This window comes from Mya arenaria, chromosome 5 (genome assembly GCF_026914265.1).
Source record: "Mya arenaria isolate MELC-2E11 chromosome 5, ASM2691426v1".
NCBI lineage: Eukaryota > Metazoa > Mollusca > Bivalvia > Myida > Myidae > Mya > Mya arenaria.
The window spans coordinates 31,578,153-31,584,977 of NC_069126.1; positions in this window are offsets into that span (position 1 = coordinate 31,578,153).

Consider the following 6,825-nt stretch of genomic DNA (forward strand, 5'->3'; position numbering starts at 1 on the left):
AAACCGCGAACTTTATCCTAAATATTTTCATTATAAAGACAGCAAAATGTGTCTCCTGTGAACAACCTCGTGTTTGGACCATAAACATGCGTTTGTCAATTTGAAGATATCGGACAGGGATCGCCGAACTCCGCCATTTTGTTTCCCTGCTGACAAAGCGTCTCGGTAATACATAATCAGGAATGTAAGCCTATTCTCAGGGGACAGAGACAGACAAACAACGAAAGTAAAAGTAATGACGACTTTTTTTTACTTTTATGTATAAAAAAAGATTAGGGTCGGCGAGGAAAAAATAGGGTCGGTCGGGTCACCGGAAACACAGGTATTTTTTTTGGCCTTATAACAAACAACTACTATTGCTTTAAATTTTCACTGAGAAGTTTTTGCAAATGAAGTGTCGGAGTTGCTTAGCTTCAAAAGGATTATTAAACATGTTCAATAAATAAACCATTCACTGGTTAGACTTTGAGATCTTTTGATGCATGTTGTGATAAAACACTGCTTTTCGATTGAATGGCGTTCGGAATTTCAAATACTCCATATGCATCCATATGCATATCAGCTAATCAAATCACGATTTCCTTGTTTAATCGCAAACGGTTGTAAGAGCATCACTAATGCATGACTTCTTTGATAGCAACTTACGTTTTTCAATATAACGTTTTAAATGCAGGGAACGGTGTTACATTGGTAGTAGGTTAATGATAAATGCATGATAGGACAGCCTTTCTGACCGCTACTGCCTGTTTTGTCAAAACGTATTCAATGTAATGATGCGTTAGCTGTTATGTTTAGAAAATGCATTGCCATAATATAATTAAACGCTGTTGCCAATATATTCCATAGATAAGATAGTCTGTTAGGAGTTTGTGACAGTTTATGACATACACAGGTTAGTTACGGCTTAAAGAGTATTACTGATAGGGTTGAGGAACATATTAACAATACACAATGAAATTGATCAGCTGAGGAGCACAGTCTTTGAATAAACATATAATATCAACAACTTTGAAGTAAACAGTGCTAAACAATACAACCGTATGATGTTTTTGTTTATTATTTTTATTTATTTATATCAGCATTATCCCGAAGCACTTTAATGAAACTGCTTATGATCTAGTGATGAAAGTAGTCAGTGAGAATGGCATTTCAGTCATTCCTAAAGCAAAATCTAACTAAATTATATCTATAAGAACAGTTGACAAGACCAAGGAGAAAACTAACCTATTAACGCAGATCTCTGAAAAAGAAACCCAAATCTCCTGTTACATAAGATTCTACTGCGCATGCATCTTTCAGGACAGTCGTTCTTCACAGCAGCTAGCGAAAAAAAAAATTAATCTTAATTACAAGAACATTACTTAAATTAAACGCGTCAAAACTGTTTTTAACGTTTTAGCGTTCAGGAAGTATTTCTTTGCACTTATAAGACTCATTTTGCCTAAAAACCTAAGTAAATTTAGTTTTAAAAGTGTGTCCATAGTCTCTACGATATATTTGGAATTATTTCACACCAAACCGGAAGTTGCAAATGTAAACATCCGCCCACCGATAAAATGTGGAATTCAGGGATTCCAGAATTGACCATAGCCATGGTGCTGTCTTCATGTGTGTTCATTTATCTAGTCCTTGTACTCATCACTGTCTTAAGTGGACCCCATTTGGACTGTTGCGATATCTTCCTGACAGCAGCATCACTTGGCTATGTACCAAATGCGACTCCCAGACTGTCACCTCAGGGCGAACCCTACAAACTATATATATTTTTTTTTTCATCGTCTCCATTCTCTCTATTTTACGACTCAACTTCAGACGACAGTGTATTTATAGAAGACCAAGGAAACACAACATGTAAAATACAAACTTTATGGACAAATAGAGAAAGTTACAAATCAACAACATCTGAGAGTCATATGTTCTAGTACAAGTTTGTGGCATTATCATTTTGAATCGATCAAACAAAAGGCTTGACAGCAAACATATGTCATGAAACAGTTCAAATGCATCCTTGCTTGAAAATATTTTCAAGTGGTATATAAAACATTCATAAGGCCGCTATTAGAATAACACCCCTTTGTTAGGGATTATCTCAAAGCAGACGAAGACGACCTAGAGAATGAACAACATGTTCAGCAGGAGTCGTTTGCGGAGCAACACGACAAACTTCCATATCCAATATGTATATTGAAACAGGACTTTATCGTTCTAAATGAAAGAAGACAGAAAGCGAACCTTATCGTGTTCATCAAGCTGTGTAATTTTATTGAAACAAGACTTTAATATCTAAATGAAAGAAGACAGAAAGAGAACCTTATCGTGTTTATCAAGATGTGTAATTCTCTAACATCATTTTATCTAACTGCACTTATTCTTTCTCGAGTTGATGCCTACTCCTACAATCCTCAAATGTTTCTTTACATTTTATGTAAATAACAAATGTCGAGTCCAATCTACTCATGAAAAACACTATCGGAACAATTCAGTCCCTCTCCGTCTTACCTTCCTTCAAGTATAATGTATAACCTTAACAAGAATATTAAAAAAAACATCAGTTCCTCAGCCCTACTATCCGGGTAATCGCAAATCGAGGGTCAATAAAAACTTTCCAGCAAGGTTGCGTATGTATTGTAGTAATCAGAATAAACGTTTGTTCTGAAAATAATTGCCAATAGCTCCATTTGCCAATTGAAATTGTGGCTACCTACCACTTCATCGTCACCAGTCCACAATATTCTGCCTAAAGATTTTATGTAATCGACCAGTTATCTTGTACACGGTCTTTGTTCCTTCAGGATCATTTGGATCATTTGGATCAATATATAGAGGATAATTGTTTGTTTCAGTGTAAGATCGGAATATATGTCACTAAGAGAACACCAGAATTCAGACACTTTATTGCATGCTACACTGACAGAAACTAATTTTCTTTCTATTTTATGACTAAAACTGGTATTGAAAGGCATTTAATTGCATTCCATCAGAAAGCGCGCTTATTTGTATGTGCACATAATGTCAGTTCGTAAATGACGTCGTTGATATTGTGTCCCAGCTATGTGCTCGCTAATGTTTGACTTAGACAGCAAATCGGGGTAAACTTTAAAAACGGTGGCAATGCAAGGTCTTTGTTTGAAAATATAATTTTCATTCCACCGATAAATCTCTATAAACCACTAGAAAGCATATAATAAATTCTACGTGAAGTTAGCGGCCTAGCGGCCTAGCGGCGTGAAGTTAGCGGCCCAGCGGCCTAGCGGCCTAGCGGCCTAGCGGCGTGAAGTTAGCGGCCTAGCGGCCTAGCGGCGTGAAGTAAGCGGCCTAGCGGCCTAGCGGCCTAGCGGCGTGAAGTTGGCTGCCTAGCGGCCTTACGGCCTAATTATATTTTCTATTTCCAAGCAATTGTTAATGTGTTTTTTTTTAAAACAATGATAAATCAAGGTTTTTTATTCATATAGTTACATAGCGGCCTTAAATTGTTATCTATTCAGAATATTTTTCTTTACCTTTTATTCTAAAACAATTTTAAATTAACTGTTTTATGCACAAATTATCACTCTGAAGCATTTTTCAACTTTTTTTCAAAAAAGTCGATCAAGCACTTCAGCGACCTAGCGGCATAACGGCGTGAATTTAGCGGCCTAGCGGCCTAAATTGAATCCTATTTCAAAGCATGTATACATGCATTTTCTTCTAAAACAATGACATTTTAACTGTTTTTATGCACAAATTAACACATTGAAGCGATTATCAACAGGTTTTTTTTCCAAAAACGTCGATAAAGCAGTCAGCTAATTCAAAGCATTAAACATGCCTGTTCTTCTAAAACAATGATGTATTTACTGTTTATATGCACAAATTATCACTCTGAAGCGTTTTTCATTTTTTTTCCAAAAAAGTCGATCGAGCACTTTAGCGGCCTAGCGGCGTGAAGTTAGCGGCCTAGCGGCCTAAAATGGTTTCCTATTTCAAAGCATGTATACATGCATTTTCTTTTAAAACAATGACATATTAACTGTTTGAATGCACAAATTAACACTTTGAAAAAAATAGCGATAATCAACATATGTTTTTCCAAAAAAGTCGATTAAGCAGTCAGCTATTTCAAAGCATTAAACATGCCTGATCTTCTGAATCAATTATATATTTACTGTTTATATGCACAAATTATCACTCTGAAGCGTTTTTCAACTTTTTTTCAAAAAAGTCGATCGAGCACTTCAGCGGCCTAGCGGCCTAGCGGCGTGAAGTTAGCGGCTTGGAGGCCTAGCGGCCTAGCGGCCTAAAATGGTATCATATTTCAAAGCATGTATACAATGTCATGCATTTTCTTCTAAAACAATGACATATTAACTGTTTTTATGCACAAATTAACACTTTGAAGCTATTAGCGATTATCAACATTTTTTTTTTCGCCAGACTTAGAAATTCGGGGTTTTTTTTCTTATAAATCAGAGCAAACCTGATTTTATCACTAACCTGGCCTGTCCAAGAACCCCATTTCCCCCCTCGTCTACTACCCATTTATTTCCGCTTTTTCCATTATATATATTTCGCCTACATAAAAAAAAACCATATCTTATAACTTTCATCGTAGCACCATATACAGCCAGTCAATATTCAATAATACAGCATTTGACAATTTTAACTAGCTTGATAGAGTGACAAAAGCGGGAAAGTGTACGCTTCCTTCTCTATTTCGTCGTGATCTTTTTGTTGTTTGTATATATATGTTATCGGGTCATGTTGGCACCGTGTTAAAATGAAAAAAAACAGCCTGAAGATATTATACTCGAAAAAGCAATCTGAGTGATGTAGCCTTTAAAAGCAGTATATAAAACGTCACACCAAAATGACAACTATAAACACTGTAGATATATGTTGTCTGGAGCGTTTTGACACAAAACTATATTTATATTGTCTACAGACTTTTCCAAAAAAGTAAAGATAAAATCTTCTTTCGTCAAATTTGCTCAACTACTGTTTACCAAAAACATGTTGCAAAGGATGTATGTTCTTCTCCCGAAGAAGATTGTTCATCATACTTAGTTAAACGTCAACTTTTCAACATTTTAACTTTTGGCCTTCCCCACCCACTTTTGCATTGTGGAAGACCCTTCAGGTTAAGTTATTTCAGGTTGCCAATATAACCTGAATATATTTGATTTTCTATTGAAAAGTTCATTAATGATGATGATTCAATGAAAATATACTTTTATTATACAATGGATAAATTTTTTATCTTTATTTTTATGTATTTAGTGCAGCTTTATTGCGTTTTTTAAGAATGCTTTGAACCTGTACTCTCATTACTAGAAATGAGCTATGCAGACTTTTCTACTTTTCATGTATTCTGACCATAGTGTTGTTGAAATACATATTGCTTAAACATTCGGTCAAAACGTTAACCCTTTCATACACGCTTACAACTACATTGTTTGCTATAGGACATAGTCAATATCATATTTTCTGTTTAACGTAATTCGAGTTTTGTCCCGTTTAATAGTCGAGATATCAAGTATAGATCAGGAAGAATATTTGGTTACAGGGGACCATGACAAAATAGCTGATATAAACTTTCTTGCCAATCGACTCAAATCGAAATGACTTGCTGCATTGTAAACGTCAATAAAAACCTTCTGTTCTGTGATAAATTATTTTGTTATAAATCGTATAAATATGGACTCGTTCGACAACAATATAATTATTATTCGCACTCATTCGTTTGAGATTACCCCTAGTTTAAAATCGAGTTATGTTGACGTGGTAATATATGTGCTTTGCAGTAAACATCCTCTTTGTAAGAGCATCATTAACTTTCAAGCTGTTGTCTTTTGTAAGATCTAAATTGAGGGAAGCAAATTCAATACTTAATTACCGTTTTCTACATTGATATAAGTGACAGTATGCTTGTTGAGTGTTTCAGGAAGAGTTTCAGTTTTTAATAATTATAATTATTACAAAATAATAAAACTTACGTTTTGCTGGCTCTCTGGCTTACTCTGTTCAGATTGTAGTATATATTGAATAAATGTAAACTATTGGTGGTGTCTAAGCTTATTTATACTCGTCCTCGGGCCTTTCCAATTCGGCGAGTACTCCATTAAGATTGTTAGTCATTTCAGGTTGTAGTATATACTGAATAAATGTAAACTATTGGTGGTGTCTAAGCTTATTTATATTCGTCCTCGGGCCTTTCCCATTCGGTGAGTGCTCCATTAAGATTGTTAGTCATTTCAGGTTGTTGGAGCATAGTGCACAGACAGAATGTAATCCTAGTTAGAGCTACCCTGGCTCTTTAACGTGCACCAGTGTACAGCACTGTCACACGGGACCCCCATTTAACGGATCCGCCACATGTAAACTATGTATGCACGTTTACTCTATATACGAAATGTGTTTATAAAATAAGGTTAAATAAAATTCAGGATCTAACAGTCTTATACATATGGTAAAATATATTTCATGTATTTAAGATTGTTTGCAACAAGGTATATCATTATTGAAAAAAATCCGATAGTAGCTCAATTCCTTTTGCTTTATATCACCCTATAACCTATTTTTGTTAACACCTTGAAGCTTATGTTTCTAGACAAAATGTGTTCCTATGTCTCGCGACGGACCGACCGACGGCTTGGACAAAGTGATTTCTGTATTACGCTTTGGTGAGGGTATAAAACAACCCTTATATACAGACATATATTGTTAAAAATAGTTATATAGGATTAAAACCATGTAACAATATTTGCAAAGCGTAATTCAATATTTGTTTTATTTACTTGTCACTGGGTTACAGTCATTTTCAAGGCGTCGCTATTTCTTTGGACAATA